The sequence below is a fragment of the Mus musculus genome, chromosome 10 (assembly GCF_000001635.26).
Source record: "Mus musculus strain C57BL/6J chromosome 10, GRCm38.p6 C57BL/6J".
NCBI classification, from domain to species: domain Eukaryota; kingdom Metazoa; phylum Chordata; class Mammalia; order Rodentia; family Muridae; genus Mus; species Mus musculus.
In genome coordinates, this window is record NC_000076.6 from 66,291,801 (window position 1) to 66,315,607 (window position 23,807).

General features: G+C 40.1%; 1 long non-coding RNA gene across 1 annotated transcript in view; it reads right to left on the reverse strand.

The window, feature by feature from the left end:
* Nucleotides 1-1,483: 1,483 nt before the first annotated feature.
* Nucleotides 1,484-23,807, reverse strand: part of Gm40677 — a 219,229-nt gene continuing 196,905 nt past the window's right edge. The window contains exon 3 of the long non-coding RNA XR_871771.1: nucleotides 1,484-1,541. This is a non-coding gene — a long non-coding RNA (predicted gene, 40677). The remainder of the gene's footprint in view (nucleotides 1,542-23,807) is intronic.

The window sequence follows — 23,807 nt, forward strand, 5'->3', positions numbered from 1 at the left end:
AGAAACTTTTGTTTTAAACAAGATTTATATACATATACATTAATAACTATTGGAGGGAGACAAAGACAGGAAGAAAAGAGATCAAGCATTTCCATTTACAAAGTCTTCGTGTGTGTTTGGGTTTCCTTGTTTTGCTTACTGGTTGGTCAGGTGGTTAGCTGAGTGGCAGTTTTATTGGGCAAATGGTTAGTCTGTTGATTGGTTTACAGCACTGATATTGAATACAGGGCTTTTGTATACTGTATACATATTATACCACTGAAGTATGCTGCCAGTCACTTCTGTTTTAATTATTGTTTGATTTACATGGTCTGTTTAGATGGTTGCAAAGATCGACAGAGGAAGCATTACTTTTGCATCTCACCAACCATAGTATCTGACAGACTGTCTTAAAGAAGGTAATGTTGTTCTTGTCCAGAGCTACACAGAGTTTCATTCTGCTATGGTGGGAAAAAACATGATGAAAGAGTTCATGATGTACAAGAACCAGAAGTGGATGTCCATGTCACAGTAGACAGGAGATCAGATAATGACACTAGAGACAGGAGCCAGGCATAACATGCAAAGGCCAGCGCCAAGAAATCTATGGCCCTACCCACAAAATATCCACAGCCTCTTATGGATGTGTATAGTTGCTTATATTCTAATACCAATTGAGTCCCCTAAAACTATTTGCGTGGGAGGGTCCACATGTAGCTTCTGGGAACTTGCTTCCAGTTAATTCAGATTGGTAAATAAAGATGCCAGCATCCAATTCCTGGGGGAGAGAGACATAGGCAGGGTTTAGGTTTCCCAGGCTGGGGACCACAAGGAAGAGGAAGCAGGGAGACACAGAGGCCACCATGGAAAGATCATAACATGTAGGAGGGAAAATTAGAGCCAACATGTAAAGTAGCCAAGAGAACGCAGCCCAGAGGGTCAAGAGCATCTAAGATGGAACATAGAAAATATTAAGTAGTAACTCAGAGTTTTTGGTGGGAGGTATATTCTAACAGCATGGAGGTGAGACAGTTGCCCAGCTATTGTGCTGCTTAAGGAATATTAAAATATAAAGGCTGAGTGTGTATCTATCATTTGGGAACATAAACCTAGTAACCCCACCATAGGATTTATTAAAATATTAATACTACAGTTGTGCTGCCTTCTGGGGTCAAATTCTAAAACTATGGATCTGTCAGGTATATTTGAATCTTAAAACAGATATAGGCATAGTGGTGCATGCCTTTAATATCAGCATTCAGGAGTCAGAGGCAGGCAGATATCTGTAAATTTAAAAACAACCATCTGAAAAATATATAAATAATTATAACATATAGATACATTAAGATAATGGGCAAGTGGATGCATGGATATATAGGTGACAGAGAAGCAAACAAGTAGCAAGCACCTGGCTTTTGTGTTATCAAATCATTTAAATGTATACATTATGATTCCTGATGGCTGACTGGTCAGTGGTCATACATACCTGATCCAGGTTGGCTTTGGCAGGAACTGGTTTAGGGAGTAGAATGTTCAGGAAGATGTAACATTGGGATTTGTCCCTAGGGGAGAAGAGGAAAGAAAGCAGGAATTGGAAGGATTGATACATTTTTGCATTCATGCCTGTGTGTCAGAGCTGGCACTTTACATACATAATAGCATTGCATCTTCTCATTTAAAAAATAAAAAGATATTCTGCCCGGTTTATAGATATATTGTTTCGTTTTACTTTCTCTGAATTATAACATTGGTTCACATTTCTTCAGTCACTTTAACTTCTGCCCAGTAAGGGATGCTGGGATGTAAGTTCCACAATGAACTTGGTGCATCCCACAGCTAACTCTAGAATTAGAAGCTGAATCAAGTTAGGACAAACATCTAGCACATTTACACACCCAGTTCTGTAAGCCAGGGGTGTGACTGCCTTGGAAAAGGTAACATTGAGCAGTGGCTTTCTGAAATCACAAGATTCAGAAGAGGGATAGCAGCAAAAGCCTAGGAGTAGCTGCAGCTGTGTGAGTACCGATGTGCGGTAACCGAGGCAACAAGTTGCTCCCTGAAGGGAGGTAGGTAGTTCATGTCTATGTCCCCACACAATTTCCCACATTCGTACTTGGGATAGTGTGATTGTCAAACTTGGCAGGATCCAGAATCATCTAGAAGGCAAATATCTGAGCATGCATGTAAAGGAGTCCACATATTGACTCGAGGTGGGAAAACTTTTCATCTCCAACATGGGTGGTACCATTCCATGGTTCAAAGACCAGGGCTGGACATATAAGGGGAAGAAAATTGAGTGCAAGCATTCATCTTTCTCTGCTACCTGAGTGCACATGCAGTGTGACAAGCTGCCTCAGTTCCTGTTGCCATGTATGACCTCCCTGTCATGGTAGACTGTACTTAGAAACTGGGAACCAAAAATAAAGATCCTTTGTCAGTGATCTTATCCTAACAATGGGGGAAAAATCACAAATATAATACTTTTATAGTCTTACCGATTTTCTTTCTTAAAAATAATGGCACATATTTAAAACGTGTCTTCGAAGTTGCTTTCTTTCCATATGCTCTCAAAATGTGAATTCGGAAAAGTTGTGAGTTAAAGTATTTGAAACTTTGTAAAGAATCTGAAGCCTGTAACAGGTCACTCTCTAAATGCTTTCTGCGGTCTGCACTTATGACAGAAGTGTGCCAGAGCTGACATTTTACAAAGATATCAGCTTTGGAACTTGTCATTTGAAAAAATAAAATAAAATAAAATAAAATAAAATAAAATCTGACAGATTTGCATGTGTGCTGTTTCAAACATTACTTTCTATGGATTATTAATGAGGCACAGCATTAATTCACATCTCTTTAATCAATGTATCTTCTGTAGCAGAAAGTTCATTTACAACCTTTAGTTTTTTCCACCATGGGAATATTGGTGCTTTTTGGCTGAATAGGATTTAAAACAGTTCAGCCATAAAATAACTCTGCTTTTAGATTTGAAGTCAGTTGTACCAATGTAATCAATTATTTCTATTTCCTGCCCAGCCCACTTTATTCATTGTTGCCTTTCATATTTTTTTCCATCTCCTCTTCTCTAGAACAGCAAGTGGAACAACATAATTATGATGCAAAAATGCTTCACCTACATTGCACAGCACCACAGAACTGCACTGTGGGTAAAGTCATAGAGAGATGCTCAGGGGAGTTCACCAAACACTAACTATTAGTTACATGTACACAGACAACACACTGCAAGCACAGTATTTACCAATGCTTAACACAGGAAATGAAGAACCAGATTGCTTTCTTTTTAAATGCTAAGAGGGGTTTGAGTGTATGATTAACTTTTTGTGTGGTTTGGCAAGCAGAAATGAAAAGATGTTTATAGATATTTACTTCCTCTCTGTAATGTTTTCATCTTCTATTTTGCCATAAAAGCCTGTTCGCTTGGAGTCTCTCCATTCTAATTCAATCAGTTGCAAATTAGTTTTCTGGGAAACAAAAACAGTATTCCCGAGAGATGGTGTATGATTTCCATATTGCTTTTATTTCCGTGTTTAGATTTAAAAGAGAAAACAAAGTTAATGAAGTTGATCATAATCATCTTCTTTTCATGGCATTTTTTTTTTCATATCTCATTATGAACTTTCAGTTGCTCAATATATTTTATAGTCGAGGTTCGCTGCTATTCAAATCAACATCCACTAGACCTCCCATGTCTTAATCATGGCATTTAACAGTGATAGGATAAACTCTAGGAATCAAAGAGAAATGGCCGCATTTAGCAGTCCTAGGTTGCATTTAGCAAACCTAGGTTTGCTTTTATTCTTTCTTATATTGTTTACCTCTCCTACTCACAGTCAACATTTTCTCTTTCCCCTTTTTTTTCTGGACCAAAGAGTTCATCCTTAACACTTATCATTTTATTAAAGAGTCATTTCACACAACTAAAAAGGTGCTAATTGCAGCGAAACTGCAGGGCTTATGTGCAAAGCAGGGGATGGGGGGAGGTGTGAGGGGGGCGAGTGGGAGGGGGGGTGTCTTGCTTATGCTGACTCAGCAGATTCACACAGACTTCATGGATCTCTTCCATTCGCGTAGTCATCACCCACTGCTCAGTGATGCATCATTTACCTCCTAAGAACACTGCTCAAAAGGAGAAATAAAAGACCCTGGGTCTTCAGGCATTGATATCCAGAGGTTTTTTGCATGGGTGGAGGTTATCCTTTGGAAACAGAAACTTCTCATTAAATGTGTTGGTCCTGAAATTGTTCTACTGCTTGTAAGCCCTAGGGGTGGTATTGGCATTTAGCAGAAAAACAGTAAGTGCCATTGTCTTGCAGCCATAGAAAGGGTGGGTGTCACAACTGGTAACAAAGTACAAGTTTTAAAGCAATGATTACAGTATCATCATAATGAGATCTCAAGAGAGCGATTCGCTGAGTATCCTTTCTCTCTGAGATATCTACCCAATTTTTCTTTAGCCTAGAAATTAGAGCATTTTTCTTCTTACAAGGACATACTGCTATTAGGGTAAAAGAAATCTTGATGGGCTTGCCCCTCTCTTTCTCTACCCCCCCCTCTTTTCTTCCCAATGCACACACACAAACACACACACATAAACACACACACACAAAATGTTGTGCATATTCACGTGACTCAATCTTGTGGGATAGTAAAGGCCCAAGATTCACTTGCTGACTTTCTCAGACAACGGCATTTATATGGAGCAAGTGGAGTAATAGTACTTAAACGACAGAGTCTTCATTCCTTAGGCTTATAGAAGTTTGTTTTTTTTTAATTACATATTTTCCTCAATTACATTTCCAATGCTATCCCAAAAGTCCCCCATACCCTCCCCCCCACTTCCCTACCCACTCATTCCCATTTTTTTTTGGCCCTGGCATTCCCCTGTACTGGGGCATATAAAGTTTGCAAGTCCAGTGGGCCTCTCTTTCCAGTGATGGCCGACTAGGCCATCTTTTGATACTTATGCAGCTAGAGTCAAGAGCTCCGGGGTACTGGTTAGTTCATAATGTTGTTCCACCTATAGGGTTGCAGATCTCTTTAGCTCCTTGGGTACTTTCTCTAGCTCCTCCATTGGGAGCCCTGTGATCCATCCAATAGCTGACTGTGAGCATCCACTTCTGTGTTTGCTAGGAGAAGTTTTAACTGACAGCCTCGACTCATAGTTTACTGCTTACAGCCTGGGGGGGGGGGGCAGGCTTTACTCTCTTTGAAATCACAAATCAATGACTCAACTTGAGTCTGAGTCTCAGAAAGATAAAGTGATAACCTTTTAATGTGGCAGTTTGACTGGATCCTTAGCATTCAGTATTCGAAAAGCAATTACAAGCACTCACGATCATCCTGCATGTGTGGAACTTTTTTCCTAAGCATATGTTCCCTGTGTATCTGAAGGGCATGGGCCCTATCTATAGAGCTTTGTCTCCCTGACCCAGTCAAAGCACTGGAAATGAGAGAGAGAGCACTCCTGAGGACCCTCTGACCCAAGCCAGCTTATCTAATAAATGAAGCATTGGTAGCAAAGTAATTGATTCCTCCGAACAAACACATAAAGCATGTCCTGCAAGAACAAACTCCATTTTTTTGAGAATGCCTTATAATATATAAGTACAAGATTGCTTTTAGAAAGGAAACATCTATGCACTGTGTGTGTGTGTGTGTGTGTAAAATTGCATATCAGCAGATTTATGGCTTGCCATTCCAGGGCTAAGGTGAATTGAATAAGAAAGAAAGGAAATCATTAAATGACGGTTACTTTATCTCAATTTGTGGGATATAACCAAAGCCTGAAGGCATGAGTCTCAAGATGGAGCAAGACAGGTATTTCCCCATACCATCCACCAAACAGTATATTCATAGTAGGCAAAGGGGCTCCTTTTTATATGTCTCTTCCATCAGACAAAAGTCCTTCAATGCTACTAAAAGCCAAGCCACACAAAGTACATGTTCTGCACTTGGGGGACAGTGGGAACTGTGAGGTGACAAAAGTCTCCTATCACCTAAGATTTTAATGAGGGATGTGCTAGCCTGTTGTCACCCATGTTTGTAAGATAGCAAATGTCCTCTCCTTTTCTCTGTGTTGATTCCTACTGACTTCTGAAAATATTCATGTCCCTCCATCAAAACTCTGAAAGGATACACCGCTGATTTCTGGAGCAACTCCTCTCTGTCATACTAGATTTGACAGAATTGCATATTTCCCAGGTGTGTGTAGTTTTCACTATACCACTTTGTGCTCCCTACCCAGGGGCTATCTGGATTCTCAAATGGAAAACACACACGCGCGCGCACGCACACACACACACACACACACACACACACACCAGTAAATTTTAAAATTCCTTGGCTAACTCAAAGGCTGGGTACTCTTTAATCTTCCCCTGCTACCCCAGGCCCAATCGGGGAAGCGGTCAATGGCCACCACCTGAAATCTCATTAAGCTGGTAGACTTTATCTTCTGCCATTCCTGCATCCCTGAGTCTTTCTAATTTTGTGTCCTATCCTCACAACTCTAAGTGTCCTGACCCATACGCAGCCATTGGCTGCTGGCATCTTTATTGATAGATCAACAACCAATTGGGGACAAGAACCTTCAGTGTCTAGACATGCAGATTCAAAGCACTAGCATCAATCTCCAGCAGGTATGAGCACATAACAGTCCTGCCAGTCATTGGGCTATGTAAAAAACTAGTGATAGAGGTCCCAGATCAAGCCTGTGCTCTTATATAGAAGCAGCAACTTCTTAGCATAAACTCCTCAATGACACCTCATCTCATGGCCCAGATTTTAGCCCAGATGCTCCTGTTTCTCTGTGCTTCATCTTACTGACCTTCAGACTGTTCAGTGGATCGCTCCATCCATCTCAAAAAAATATATACCAAACTCCTCTCCTTCCTACCACAGCCTTGGCCAGCTGAAGTTCTTTCTCCAGTCTCCACTTACATATCATTGGCAGAGTATGTGGAATTTTCCCTAACAGGGAAAAAAGCTTTATAGGGCTATGTTACAGAATATATGGATTACACTAAGATAAGTTCACTGTGGCCAGTGAACTTAAGGTATATATTAAAACAGAAGGAGCTCAATATCTGTTGCGGATAGCCCTGGAGCTAATTATATTTGATGTTAATTCCATTCTCCTGTGAGAGGCTGCAAACAAGGAATGAGTCTGCACTCAGGTGATTTCCTGTAATCCCACCTTAATTGATAAAATAAAGGCTAGAGCCAGTGACTGGGCAGAGTAAGAGGGGAAGGTGGGGCTGATGGTTTTGGGAGAAAGAGGGGAATGTGGAGCTGAAGGTTTTGGGAAAGTGATAAGAAAGACGACGTTAGAGGACAGAGGAGGAGGTGGAAGGAAAGCAGAGCAGAAGCATGTTGCCTGGAGAAACTGCAAGTTCTAAGGGGGCTCATAGATGGGCAAGATGGTAGTGTAGTGATAGATCTGCCCAATCTAGGTGCACAGCTTGTATTCATATTAATTGAGTTGTGTTTTCATTGCTGGGGCATATTTGGGTTGGAGATTTACCGCAACAAATATCTACTGGACAAAGAGTCTACTCAGATTGAAGTGCAAAGGGAACACTCCTGAGCAGGCCTGGTGCTCTCTGTGGTGCCATTTATGCAAATACTAAATGTATAAATCAAGCATAAGAATAATACATGGATGAGCCTCCCTACTTAGAGAAAACATTGGTGGGGAATTTATCAAAAGTACTATGGATAAAAGAAAGAACTTGGGCTCTAAATAAACAGCTAGAATGGTCCCGAGAGAGAGCTACAGTAATAAGAGCTACATAGTAATGGTCACCACAAACAAGATGCCCGCTCTCATTTTCAGAGAGACACAGTTCTGTGTGGTGGAGCAGGGGTGAGAGAGAACAGAACATAATGTTAGTAGAGTAAACTTCTTCAGAACTTTAGTGAATCTGTTTGAGTTAGTAATACTCATGTTGGGTTACTAAGAGCTTTCCCCAACCCCCACGTTCCTGTCACCCTTGAGCCTGCTGTGTTCAACGGCAGGTAATCTCTTGACAAAAATTGTGGTCAAATACCAGTGGAAAGTTACTTTAAGCTAAATTTGGAGCTCTAAGTGCAGAAGAGATATGTTACTGCTCACCACCAAATTGGTGGCTTACCAGAGTTGCACAGATAATTGCAACTCAGTAAAAACCAAGACAGGTGACTGAATGAATGGTATGAAGAGCCCAAATGATCTTCCCAAGGACATATGGGGGAAGAGCTGCAAGAAGAAATGAAGACCCAAACTTGCTGAGCAAAATAAAATAAAATAAAATAAAATAAAATATACATTAAATAAATATACATAAAAGAAAATACCCAAGGACCAATTTTTCCACTCATTGGTAAAATCAAAAGGACAAGATTATTTATTTCTTTTCTTTTATGAAATTGTCATCCCAGCTGCATCAACAAGCCACTTTCTTTCCTATTATGTCTTGGAGGTCGGGATAGTTCTCTTATATAAACCTTGTTTGAAGGAACTGTTTCTGAGATGTGTGGAACACCTCTCACAGTTCCCATGATGCTGCAATAAAGTAACATTGATTAAAGGGCTCCAAAATTTCCTGCAAATGACTAGATGTTGCTTACTCTGGCAAGACCCCAATCTAGCAGGACAAGTGAAAACAGGTGCAGGCAGAGGTCCTTAAATAACTCCTCTGCGTTCAGACAAAAACATTTCCCAGTTCTCCTGGTCTCAGGTTTCATTAAGCTGAAGAGAGAGAAAACTGGGGTATAAGAATCCAACCCTAAAATCTCCAGGTGTGTTCCAGCATCTGCACTGGCCTACTTCATCTACCCAGGAAGTCACCTATGGCCTTGCTAGCCCAGCATCCACATCACCAGGGAGCTTAAGAAATGTTGACTCTAAAATTCTACTCTAGACCTACCAAAATTGAACAATGTTTCATCAGGAAGTTGGTATACCTATTAAAGTTTGAGGAGAAACGACCCAGGACCTCCAGTCTATGATGAAGAGACCTTGAGTTTAGGTTAAACTATATTTTAGAATATTTTAAAGGCTAAATTCTGAAGTTGAGAGTCGAAACAACGGTGTTTGAGACATGCATGGTTAAAAGCGGTCCTTTCACAGGAACATTCTAAACTTTCAAAAAGGTCAAAGACTAAATTCAGCAAGTCTGAAAGGCAAATTTAGCCCAGTATGATAGAGAAAAAAATACCAACAACAAAAGCCATTAGTCAATGCTCTTCCAGGTCCCCTAGATTCAGTTCTGTTCAGAGACAAGAAAGCCACAAGAATCATGTTCATTCCCTAAGGAGAAGTCAAGGAGTCAGACATCCTGGTGTGCAAAAGAGACTATAAGCACATCTCAGAATTTAGAAACTTGGGTCCTGATAAAATAAAAATAGCAGTTCTATAAGTTCTGTCTCTTTTTATTTCTGTGCTGTTTCTTATATCATTTCTCATCTTCTACATACATTTTAAATTTCATAAAATTTAAAATAAAAAAAAAGAAAATGAGTTTGTCACCTGATAAAAGAGTTCCCTAAGATAACTATAACTGTAACATCTCTATTAATTAAAGATATACAATCTGGTGCATGCCTGCAAATCATACTAAATATTTTAATTTTTCTAGAGTAATAAGGATGAAAGCATACTCACTATTTATTGAATTTTCCTTTGTGGACCACTTGAGAATGTGAGCACCTCTTTGTGGAACTTTCTTGGGTAGATACATTGGTCTTTGTTAACTGTTCAGTTGTCTTTGTCTTTCCATGGACCGCTTTGGTCTTCTTGTTAGTTCTTCTACTTGTGCCATTACTACTTTTCATAAGATGGCATAGAACTATATTTATATGTTAGGAGTTTTGGGAGACAAGACTCATATACCCAATGCTGGCCCCCAAACTCACTATATAGCTGAAAAAGACTTTAATTTCTAATTTCCCTGCTTCTACCTCCCAAATGATGAAATTACAACATGTGCCATGATTTCTGGCTATGTGACACTGGAATTGGATCTTGGGGCATAGTGTGTGCTAAGCAATCACTCTGCCAAGTGAACTATGTCTCCTGCCTTAGTTTTAGTCTTATATAAATGTAATTATCTGGATGTTGTTTGTTCAGCTTAATGCTCTTGCATAACTGAAATTTGGGGGATTTATCAATATTTATTGCCTTCTAACAGCCATTTGAAAGGATGCATAGTATTTATTTGGCATGTTTTATTCTTTTTGGTTGGAAGACTTATTGTTTCTGTAATTTCTGTAACTACATATGTTGTGATCATAATCTCCCTGGGCTCATATCCTTGGATATGTAGGAAAAAAATCCAAGTTTATAACTAGGAATGGAAATGGTAGGCGTGATGGTTTTGCACTCAGCTTAAAATTGCCAAGTCAAACTAGTCAGAGGACACTCCCACTAACTGTACCTCAGTTTTGCTTGCTCTACATGTTTTACAAACACTCTTTATGAAAAAAGTTTTAAAGCTGTAAAAATCTAAGAGACAGATAGCAGTTAGCTGTGCTGTCAGTTTAATGGGTCTGTGTCTTTGTTTCCTAGACACTTGAGTTTCGTGGTCTCTAATATGATATTCAGTTTGCCAGGTTTTATTGAGGTATCCGGGTCATTCGTGATGAATTTTAGAAGTTCTTTACGATTAATGTTCATCCTTTGTGATTAACCCAATCTCTTCCGATCTACAACTTGAATGTTCATGCTTTTTCATTATTATCTGTTATTAGTCCACAACTTATTAATTTAAACTTATAATTTATCAGTCTTTCCTTAGTGTTTTTCTGTCACATTGGAAACATCTTTCCCTATACTGACAGAAATGAACTGTCCTGTCATACTCTCCTCTAAATGACTGACATTTGAGGACACCTGTAAGACTAATTGTGTTTATGTATCATCAGGATATGCTTGTCCTCTGACCTAACAATCACGCTCTGTAATCTAATTTCCTTTAGCTTAATCTCCCTCGACAGCACACTACATCTACAGAACTTTCTTTTAATATCTGTCATTTAGTTGTGTCTGATTACATTTTAATCCCCTCTCGTCTTTTCTGGCCAAGTTCAAAAGGCCGTGGGGATTTTTTGCTGCTTGTTTGTTTTGGATTTGATATTTGTATTGTTTTTCCAAACAAACACAAAAAACAAACAAACAAAACCTCAGAGTACTGCCTTTGTGCCATTGAAATTTATCTTCAAAAGTCCCTCCCTCTTCTGCCATTTTGAGTTCTTTCGGTAAGTATTTGATTACATTTCCACAGATGAGAACCAAGTTCTTTTGTTATTTCTTTTTTAAATGAGACATTTAAGATTAGCTGTCCTCAGAGGCAGCCTTGTGTCCTGATTTTTCTAGGGGCCATTGATCTACTCTTGGGTACTTGGTACAGTTTTATTATTAGGTATTTTCTTCATTTACATTTCCAATGCTATCCCAAAAGTCCCCCCACACGCTCCCCCACCCACTCCCCTACCCACCCACTCCCACTTCTTGGCCCTGGTGTTTCCCCTGTACTGGGGCATATAAAGTTGCAAGACCAATGGGCCTCTCTTTCCACTGATGGCCGACTAGGCCATCTTCTGATACATCTGCAGCTGTCCTATGTATCCAAGTAGCTACAGCCTTTATGTTCTTACTTATTTACTGTTTTATTGGATTAAGACCAGGAACACCATCTGTACAATTTCTGTTCAAATATTTCTCTGTCATTTTTCTTTTAAGAGGTCATGAGATTGCATACAAACACTAAGTTCCACTTATTGGATGTGTATGTTAATTCCTTTAAGCTTTATGTTTTTATTTTTGCAGGCTCTTTCCAGCACTGGATATGATGAACTACCATGATATGCTTAATAAGCTATTTTTTTTTTATTTCTATGTGTGTTTTTATTGCCTGATGCACATGGATTTACCATCTGTCCACATTTTTTCATAATTTGCCTCTTTATTCCTAACCACCTTTTCACATTTTATTAGAAACCATGTCTCACTAATTCGTCCTACCTGGCCTTGAATTCACAACACTCCTGCTTCAACAACTTAAATAGATGGGTTTATAAGCCTGTACCATTGCACTTGGCATAGCTCTGTGTTCATTCAATTTTGCTTTTTTAAAAATAGCTAAAATTAACAAGATAAAGCTATATCACATACAATACAATGTTTTGAGATGCACATGCCTTGTAAGAGAATTAAATTAAACTAAATAATATGCAGTTTATCTTTGTTTGGGGAGAGGTTAAAAAGAAAACCCTCACGAAGGGGTGGGTGGTAGTGGTGGAGGGGTGAGTGCTTGTGTGTGTGTGTGTGTGTGTGTGTGTGTGTGTTGTGAGAGAGAGACAGAGAGACAGAGACAGAGAGACAGAGAGACAGAGACAGAGAGACAGAGACAGAGAGAGACAGAAAGATAGCAATTGTGTCAATTTTCTATTACTGTGACTCCTGAGTCCAATGAATTACGAAAATATAAAAGGTTATTTGGCTCATTGTTTCAAGGGTTCTCCTCCATGATTTATTAGCACCCTTGCTTTGTGTGTGTGGCAAGGTAGCACATCGTGCTAAAACCACGTGACAAATGAAAACCAGTCACCTCATGATGGAGACACAAACAGAACAAGGAAAGGGGAGGGGAGGAGGCCATTATTACTTATTCATAGGCAAGCCCCAATGAGCCAAGTGCCTTCTATTCACTATCACCTATCATGTGCCAAGCTAGCTGAGCCTTCAAGGCACATTCAACATCCAACGGCAGCAGTAGCCGCAGCAGTAGCCGCAGTTGTATAATAAGTCTTCTACCTAAATGAGACCCTGTATACCTTAACCAGCCTCTCCCCAGCTCCCTCTCCATGCCCAGGTCATCATTATTTGAAAATCTGCTTCTCTAAGATTACGTTTTATGAAAGTCTGACCATGTATTTATCTTTTAGTCTTTAGCATAATGTCTTCTAAGTTCATACAGGGCATCTCCAATGACAGGATTCCCTCTGCTCCTTTTGTGGCAAATGAGTATTTTATTTTGTATATATCCACCATATTTTCTTCATGTGTCCATTCCTCTGTTTGGAGTAATATTCTTGTGAATCACAAGTCTTTACCATGATGGGCAAGTATTCTGTATGTCTCTGAATAGACCACAGTATGTTTTGGTGGGGAAATCTGTTTATCCCATTTAGTGTAGCTATTGCTGTATTTTATTCTTGTCTAAGATTATGTTTATTTTCTTTAAAATTTGGTCTGATAAAGCTTCAATGCTCTCCAATGAATCTCCAGTCCAGTTTTTGCTTTTGGAGGTATTCCAACAGAACACTGTTTATAAAAGGGTTCAGCATGTTAATATTTAAGTGAACATGGCACAGAGCAGAGTTCATTTTTCCTTGGTTATGTTAAAACTGACTTTATTTACTAAGTTTCATTTTGTTTTATCAATTTCTCTGCCATGTTTTTATTTCTAAAATTTCCATGGATCTCTTTTCTATCAATTTTTTTTACTAATTTGATTTGAGATAATTTCACACAAACCACTCTCACCCCTGACTTCCCTCCCACCCTGTCAATCATTCCCCCAATCCTCACTCTATCAATCCCTGTCCCAGTCCCCAACCTGTCAATCACTGCCCCAACCCCCACCCTGTCAATCATTCCCCCAGTCCTCACTCTGTCAATCACTCCCCCAGTAACACCCCTCCCCCCCAGTTAATCACTGCGCCAATCCTATTCTGTCAATCACTCCCCAATCCCCACAAATCCTGGGATAAAATTGATCAATTTGCCTTAACTTCAGTTACTGCATATTTTCTCTGTGCTTAAAATAGCTACACAAGAGTATCCTTTAGTGACTTTTTATTATTCAGATCATTCTTAGTGAAATTCAGTTCTCAGCTGTGGATATTACTGCAGAGATCCAATGGCATCTCATTCTCTGAGATCCACACCCTTCTTTACCCATGCACACTTATTCCTGTTGTAAACTATTCTCTGAAAGTAGCACGATGCTATTTCCTTCACTAAAAAGTTCTCTGTCCCTTGACTTACCCTGCCACTTTCACGTAAGATCTCTAGAATATCTAGGCTCCCAATCCTCTAATGTTTGGGCAGCATAAGTGCTCCCACTTTCTTCCCCTCCCTCTGTCCATTGCCTGAGTTTATTTTGTAAAGATATCAATACTTTTAACATTGGTTTAGAACTGTCAAGTCAATCTATTTATTCAATATCAAGAATCCTCATATATAATCTTGGACATTTCTAAACAACCTACTTTTATCAAGTTAGATAAAATCTCTGTCTATATGCGTGTATCTTTATGGACAAGATGTTCAATGACTACTTAACTCCTACACACCCTCTTCCCTAACCTTGAAGTGCATCCCTTTTGTCCTACAATAGGCTGTTCAACAATTTAACTTTTCCAACACAATATAATAGTTTAATATACTTAGAAAAGTTGAATGAGTTTTTCCAAGAATTCTAACATATCAGTATACTGATCCTATAATTAACATTGGTCTAAATGTCATATATTTCTGTGTCATATATTTACTTATCCCCAGAATCATTTACCATATTTTTGCTTCTGTGTATTTCATATTACAGAACTCAATCACCTTTTCAGTAAATACTTCACTATTCACCTCACGCTCAATGTTTAAGCCTGCATGGTTGTAAATACAGTATAATACAGTACATATCTCATCTCAATACTTTCCTCGGGGTATAATGATTATATGGTTTCTCTGTTCTCTATGTCTGTAAATAGTTTTCTATCACTCTTAAAAGTAGATTAAGTCTCCCTGGACAGTGGGGCCTCTTGATGAAAGAAGGGAGGGGGTATTCTATACTCTTGCAGCTGTCTGGTTCAAACAGAAGATCTGAAGCCAGGTGGATTAATTAATTACCTCTGGATTGTTCATGTCTCTGTTTATTACTCTCATCTGGAATGCAGAAAGGAAGTTTCTGGGACTGAGTAAAATGTTATTTCTTTATATAAAGAGAAATGTCACACACACACACACACACACACACACACACACACACACCAGGCCTGTCTCTTTCTAGATCACTGAAATAAGAATGAACTACCACCTCTATCATAGGGTTGCTATCACTGATGAAAAATGTTGAAAATAAAGGTGTTTGCATTTATATACTATATTATCAGTCTCCCCTCTTTTTCCAGGAAAAAGCCAGAAGATATTGAATATGTACCTTAACCATGTGCTACAGAGATAAATCCCTGCGGAGAGGCGGAAGGGGGGAGCGACAACTATATTGTCCAACTTCCCAACCTATAGCTTTCCTCCTGATTTTATGCCTTTCACTAGTAACTTCTGCAAAATAGATATTTCCAACTAGCAAGGCATAAACTAGCCTGCAGGCTTCACTTTTAGTTCATATCACAAGAGTCAATAAAATTTGTTCATAAATTACAATTATGCAGAAGCATAAAAGTGTCCTCTCTAAGGCCCCATAGTGTGGGGAGCGGATGTGGCGGCAGTCCCAAAGGCGCCAGGGACTGCAGCTAAGTCATATGACTTGCACCTGACTTCCTCATATAAGACACAAACATCTTGAGTGCTGCACAGGTGTACCAGGATACAGGTGAATCCAATTTGATGGAGATATGCCCCTGCTGCCCTGATTAGCTGAAGCTGCGTGCCTGGTGAAGTGGCGTGGCCTGCTGTGCGTGGATGGGAACTGAGAGTATAAAAGAGTGAGAGGCCCAGGGTTCGGGGGAGATATAAAAACAAGGGAGATATAAAAACAGGGGAGATATAAACAGGGGAGATATAAACAGGGGAGATATAAACAAGGGAGATATAAACAAGAAGAAACAGGACTGAATAAATGTGTGCAGAAGGATCCTGTAGCAGCGTCGTTCTTCCTGGCCAGTTGAGCGCGCGCAAGAAGTGGTGCTGAAACCCGGGACAAGAAACATCTTCAGGCATGAGCGAAGACCCCCTGCTACAGGGAGGATTCAGAACTGCATAACGGGGAAGAAGGGGTTAATAAAGTGTTCCCGTAAAACAGACTGTTGAGAAGGATCCGGCATGGATTCAGAACTCTTCAGCTGGGGAACGGTACTGATGAAGAGAAAGAAGAAAGATGAAGACTGAATAAACTGCTGTTAGAAGGACTGGTGGTCGCATCGTTCTTGCTGGTCGAGAGCAGGCGTGACAATTGGTGGCCCGTACGGGGAACCGACTCCCCCACCGAGTTCAGAACTTTCAGCAGTCAGTGGTTGCTGGCAGGGTAAGTTCATGGTGAGTGAAACTTGGGACCCCAGGAGTTTGGGAAGGACCTCGGATAAAATAGAGGTGAGCATAAAGTTGCCAGGAAGTAGGCACAAAGTAACCCAGGAGTTTGGGAAGGACCTCGGATAAAATAGAGGCAAGCATAAAGTTGCCAGCAAGCAGGCACAAGGTAACAAAAGGTTCCCGGCTTTGGGACAAGTTAAGGAACTATGATAACCTCAGTGTAGTGATCAATAGATCCTCGCTGTGTAGTTATGCTTTTTTCTCCCATTGACCCTTTGTGGGTAGGTCTGATAGTTTTGGTCTTGTTTGTTCTGATATATGGACTCTGTTACTGTTTGAAACTGTGTGTAGAGGCAGTCAAGACAGGTCAGAAAATCCTTATAGAGCAACAAGAAAGTATGTTGGAAAAGAAGGGCTTAAAAAGAAAAAGGAAAAAGAAAGGAGACACAGTGTTATCAGGTGGTCAGGAAGGACAAAATAAAAGAGCCGAGGCGGAGGAGGAAGGCGAATTAGCTTTTGTGCCGCCTCCCTATGCCTCCTCAGCAGCCACCTGTAGGTGGACCTTCTGTCCGGAGATTTGGAGAGGATCGACAGGATCAGGTGTTGATGTGGGCGAGAGGGTCTGTTTGTGTGTTTCCACAGGACCAGACGGAACCTCTTTGGGTGCCGGAGAGATTGGTGAGACGCTGCAAGAATGAGGCTCCTGATCCAGTTGCCCCTGTGGATGTGGTGGATGATCCCACAAGCACAAAGGATGGAGCCGAGATGAGAGATCCTTTCGGTGTTCCAGAAGCCGATACCAGCTCGACATGACATTCAAATTTTTCTATGCCTTTTTGATCCCTGAATTCCCCTTAAAGAGATAGCCCCTCTGGCTATCTATCCCTTGCTTTAGGGAAGATGAGCGGGGGTGAGAGCCCTGGGATGTATGCTTGTTATAGTGTGTGTGTGTTTTGTGTTTGGCACATGTGTTAGGTGCAGAGTGTGCGGCCCGCACTTTCGCCATGGTAGCGTAGGCTTTTGCTGCAGTGGAGGCGGGACAATCTCCTCAGATTCGGTTTGCCGCTCTAAAAGAAATTATGCTGCGTTATGCCGTGGGGTGTGAGGCTAAGCACTGCACAGAGGATAGCTTGCTGTTGGCATCCTGTGGAAGGCATGTCTGATTGCATGAAGGTTCAGTGTCCTAGTTCCCTTCCCCCAGGAAAAACGACACGGGAGCTGGCCAAGACCTCTCTGGGTGATGAGCCTAAGGGATGGTTTTGTGTAGGGCCCCTATGCTTGCACACTGGGGATCAGACCTCTACCTTCACCCATGAGGCTTGCTTGCAGCAATTAAGATCTGGCCATAGGTTAATCAACATCCTGGCCTTTTGATGCACCTGCCACAAGCAAAACACAATCTCCCCAGGTGTGGCTTGGCATGATAGAGAGGTAGTCAGTGATAAGACTCCCTGGGCATGTCACCAACCTAAGACAGGGATCAAACCAATGCTGTTTGTCACCCAAGGACGGGTAAGGGGCATGGCTGCGGGGGGCTATCTACAGACATTCTCTCTGCCAAAAAAGAAAAAAGGGGGAATTGTGGGGAGCGGATGTGGCGGCAGTCCCAAAGGCGCCAGGGACTGCAGCTAAGTCATATGACTTGCACCTGACTTCCTCATATAAGACACAAACATCTTGAGTGCTGCACAGGTGTACCAGGATACAGGTGAATCCAATTTGATGGAGATATGCCCCTGCTGCCCTGATTAGCTGAAGCTGCGTGCCTGGTGAAGTGGCGTGGCCTGCTGTGCGTGGATGGGAACTGAGAGTATAAAAGAGTGAGAGGCCCAGGGTTCGGGGGAGATATAAAAACAAGGGAGATATAAAAACAGGGGAGATATAAACAGGGGAGATATAAACAGGGGAGATATAAACAAGGGAGATATAAACAAGAAGAAACAGGACTGAATAAATGTGTGCAGAAGGATCCTGTAGCAGCGTCGTTCTTCCTGGCCAGTTGAGCGCGCGCAAGAAGTGGTGCTGAAACCCGGGACAAGAAACATCTTCAGGCATGAGCGAAGACCCCCTGCTACAGGGAGGATTCAGAACTGCATAACGGGGAAGAAGGGGTTAATAAAGTGTTCCCGTAAAACAGACTGTTGAGAAGGATCCGGCATGGATTCAGAACTCTTCAGCTGGGGAACGGTACTGATGAAGAGAAAGAAGAAAGATGAAGACTGAATAAACTGCTGTTAGAAGGACTGGTGGTCGCATCGTTCTTGCTGGTCGAGAGCAGGCGCGACACCATAGGTACTCAGTTTTGAAGAGGTTTCTCTGTGTTCTTAAATTTCATAATTTTGCCAACCTATACCCAGAGTAATCAATCATTCTGAAACCCAATGCTGCCCTTGATCTGTAACTCAAGTGTGTATCCAATGCAAGGATGCTCAGCACTCTTAAATAACTGCCTATTTTCCACATGACTCTTCCTTTCACCAGTAGAGTAATTACTCTGTTATTTTTGCATTTGAGTTGATCACCTAGACATACCCCGCAGATATTTTTCCATTATACTTTAAAATATTTGTTACTTCCAGTTCCAGAATAATCATCTTAGAAACAGCTGAAAAATTATTCTAAAAATCAAGCTTTCTTTTCTTTCTTTCTTTCTTTCTTTCTTTCTTTCTTCCTTTTGTTCTTGTTCTTCTTGCTCTTGTTCTTCTTTTTGTTATTCTTGTTCTTCTTTTTGTGGTTCTTGTTCTTCCTTTTCTTCTTTTCTGTTACAACACAATCTAGTTTTCTTTATGTCCCTCTTTGTTGTTAAATTGCTACTAACACCATCTGGTAAATCCATTTGCATTTATTGTCTTTGGCTGCCTGGTTGTTTCAAATGTGTAACAGTCTTTGTACAAAGGTGAAGGATGTGTTTTAGGTGGCAGAGGCAAAGGCTTGTACTTCCCTAAGTGCCAGCTGACTATAAGCAGAATGATGGACAGACTCATTAGGCAGTAGGAGGGAGACACCCTGAGACCCTTTCCTTCCACATTCTAGCCTCTGTAGGGAAAGAACCAAACTCACTCATTCATCTTCAACATTCTTTTTAATCTCATGTCTTTAAGGTGCATAACATGTCATTTTGATTTACATCTACATGGCAAAATGATTATTAGAGTTCCCAATTAGCATATCCATCATCTTATATGGGTATCTTTTTCTAGTAAGAGAATTAAACCTATGCTTTTGGCATGTCTCCAATACTTGGTACAATATACTATCATCTTCATGCTGAACATTTTGTCTCTAACTTATTGTTCCTACTAAACTGTAACTTTGTACCTCTGTACATACACATACATACTTCCACCTCTAGCAACTACACTTTTTTCCTATGTTCTCAACATGTTTCTTAGAATCTACATATAACAACAACCATGTCATCTTTTTCTGTGTTGAGGTTTTCATTTGTATAACATCCAACAAAATGGATATGTATCATGTCACAAATGGTACGTATGCCTTTCTTTGTATGGTTGAATCATATTCTAATTCATATTCTAATTCATATATGTACATCTATAAATTAAATATGTAAATATATACACATAAATACTTACATATATTCTTATATTAGGAGTAATTTGTATGTGTTAGTATATGAACATACATGCATATGTACATATATATGTACATATCCAACAGTCATTTATTAATAGGCTAGCCCATTCCTGTCTACTATGAATGCAGTGGCCTCTTTGAGGTGCTGGAGATTATATATATATATATATATATATATATATATATATATATATGACATATAACCACCAACATCTTACTGCATATATGATCTACAAATACTTCTTTCTATTTCTAACCCAAATTTTCCTTCTATTGTTTTGCCTGTATAGCAGTTTTTGGTTGATGTACTCTCAACTGTTTGATTTCATTTTCTTTAATTTTTAAACAATTTTTTATTAGATATTTACTTCATTTACAATTTAAATGCTATCCTGAAAGTCCCCTATACCCTCCCCCTGCCCTGCTCCCCAACCCACCCACTCCCACTTCTTGGCCCTGGCATTCCCCTGTATTGGGGCATATAATCTTTGCAAGACCAAGGGCTTCTCTTCCCAATGATGGCCGATTAGGCCATCTTCTGCTATATATTGCAGCTAGAGACAAGAGCTCAGGGGATACTGGTTAGTTCACATTGCTGTTCCTCCTATAGGGTTACAGATCCCTTCAGCTCCTTGGGTACTTTCTCTAGCTTCTACATTGGGGGCCCTGTGTTACATCCAATAGATGACTGTGAGCATCCACTTCTGTGTTTGCCAGGTACTTGTCACAGCCTCACAAGAGAAATCTATATCAGGGTCATGTCAGCAAAATCTTTCTGTCATATGCAATAGTGTCTGCATTTGGTGGTTGATTATGGTATTAGCCCAGAAACTTAGAATAGCCAAGATACAATTTGTAAAACACATGAAACTCAAGAAGAAGGAAGACCAAAGTGTTGATACTTTATTCCTCCTTAGAATGGGGAACAAAATACCCATGAAAGGAGTTACAGAGACAAAGTTTGATTTCATTTTCTTAAATGTTCTTTGTTAACTATTTTTGTTCTTTGAGAATTTCAGATATATATAAAGTAAAACTTAACACACATTCTTAATTCACCTTCCATGGACTCTCCTATATGAACTCAAAGCCTTCACCCTAACTTCACACCCAACCAGTAGTACCCATATATATGGGGGGATGGGGAGGGTCATCCATGGAGGCACTGAGAAATGCCTTTGCAATAAGAAATGCCTTTGCAATGAGAAATGCCTTTGCTGGCACTTTTGCTCTTTGGATTTTTGCCTCTTTTATTTTTTGTTTATTCTCTCTCTCTCTCTCTCTCTCCCTCCCTCCCTCCCTCCCTTTCTCCCTCCAAATAAATCATTATCAAAACCCAAGTGCCTTATCCCTACTTTTTCCTATCCATATGATCAGTCCACAGGGGCTTGATTTTAACTTTTTTTTTTTAGAATTAATTTTTTTATTAGGTATTTTCCTCATTTACATTTCCAATGCTATCCAAAAAGTCCCCAATATACTCCCCCCCACACTCCCCTACCCACCCATTCCCACTTTTTGGCCCTGGCATTCCCCTGTACTGGGGCATATAAAGTTTGCAAGTCCAGTGGGCCTCTCTTTCCAGTGATGGCCGACTAGGCCATCTTTTGATACATATGCAGCTAGAGACAAGAGCTCCGGGGTACTGGTTAGTTCATATTGTTGTTCCACCTATAGGGTTGCAGATCCCTTTAGCTCCTTGGCTACTTTCTCTAGCTCCTCCATTGGGGGCCCTGTGATCCATCCAATAGCTGACTGTGAGCATCCACTTCTGTGTTTGCTAGGCCCCGGCATAGTCTCATAAGAGACAGCTATATCTGGGTCCTTTCAGCAAAATCTTGCTAGTGTATGCAATGGTGTCAGCATTTGGAAGCTGATTATGGGATGGATCCCTGGATATGGCAGTCTCTAGATGATCCATCCTTTCGTCACAGCTCCAAACTTTATCTCTGTAACTCTTTCCATGGGTGTTTTGTTCCCAATTCTAAGAAGGGGCACAGTGTCCACTCTTTGGTCTTCGTCCTTCTTGAGTTTCATGCGTTTAACAAATTATATCTTATATCTTGGAGATACAATTTGATTTTAACTTTCTAATAACATCCTAAGGTCTGCTGCATTCATATCTCTTCCTGGTCTTCTGACTTTGTTCCCCAACTCCCATAGGCAAAAGCAGTTCCTGCTTTCCAAATCTGGATCCTCTGGAGGATCAGGATTTGGCTAACCCTGGCTTTTCTGGAAAAGTAGTTGAATTAGAATTGAAGAGAAGGAAAGCACAGAGGGACAGTACCAACCAGTTTCTGGAAGGAAGGAAGGAAGGAAGGAAGGAAGGAAGGAAGGAAGGAAGGAAGGAAGGAACAGAGGGAGGGAGGGAGGGGGGAGGGAGGGAGGGGAGGTACAGAGGAGCTAGATAAACATTGCTTTTGCACTTTCTCTGGCTCAAATATTCTTTGAACTCTGCATTTACTGATTGTCATGAAATAAGCTGGCTGCTCATTCTCACATTACCCTATCTGCTCTCTGAGCACTCCCTAACTAACCCCAGTCCAGTTACCATGCTACCATTTTGCCATTGCCAGCCTGAAGCCTGGGGTTCCTTCTGTGGCATAAGAATCAATAGAATTTGAAGTTTCAAGATTTGGTATTTTGCTGTTTTGTAACTTCAGGTAAAGATTTGCACCATGACAGACCATGATAAATTGCTTGGTAGAGTGGTACTGGAAGTTCAATTCCATAAACCTACAGTCAGCACCTCAAAGTCCACTTTGAGATAGGGTTAATAAAGTGAATGGAGATGGCCATCACTTCATAATCAAGGAGCATCAGCATTCAATTTCAAAGCCGTCTTTCATCTTGATATTTGGATAGAGAAGTCTTGAGGCTCAGTGAATCTTCTCTCTAAACGTAGCAATGCTGTACTGTTATTTTACTTGTAAGCTATGTTCATCCATATTCTTTTGAACAGGAGTTGTTTTTAAATATAGAAATGTACACCATGCTCTTACCAGTAGTGGGCTCTCAAGTCAATAATATTAAGGATAGAAGATCAAAAGCAATAAACAGTGCAGGGGTAAGATCAAAGGCTGGGTACTGGGGAACCAAGCCAAAAAGGTGGTAGGCAAACAGAAGGTACACTCTTCAATGTGACTCATGCTAAGGTAGAGAGGATTGGGATATTGATTTGCCCTGTTTTGTTTGTTTGTTTGTTTGTTTGTTTGTTTGTTTACTGTGTTTCTTATTTCTGGAAGGATTTTAAGATACTTCAATTGAACAAAATAACAGAAATTTTACATATCTATATAAAAATATTACATATATATTACATACATATTACATATAACATAATATATATGATATATTATATAATTGTATAATATATGTAATAGTATGTAATATATTATATATGTAATAATATATTGTATATTTGTAATATGTGATCATATAATATATTATATAGTAGCATATATAATAATATATTACACATTACATGTAATATATATGTAATAGCAATTGATGGAAGTAGAGACAATGAATTTGAAAGAGAGCAAGGAGATGTATATGAAAGGTTTAGAGGGGGAGGGGGAGAAATAAATATATTGTAATCTTTAAAATTAAAAAGAACTAAATTACAAATACATTTAGTTTTATACTACATATCGCAAAACCAAACACATTTTTGAAAGTCTATGTTTGACTCAGATTCTTAATAACAAATTCTAAATGAGGGAACATTGCTCCAAGTTATACTCCTCTGCATATCTGTAAGAAAGCATCCAACTGCTGCACTCCATGTTCCAGAAGGATAACAGGTAATGATGTGTAGGATGTCACATGTGCTTGGTGGACCGGCACAGTGTCTTACATCCTCAATTGCAACCCTACTAACAGGCAGAGTGAGTCCCATTTCCTTGTTTCTTACCTATAACACCCTGTGTAGAGGAAGAGCCAATAAAACCAAAAGAAAGAA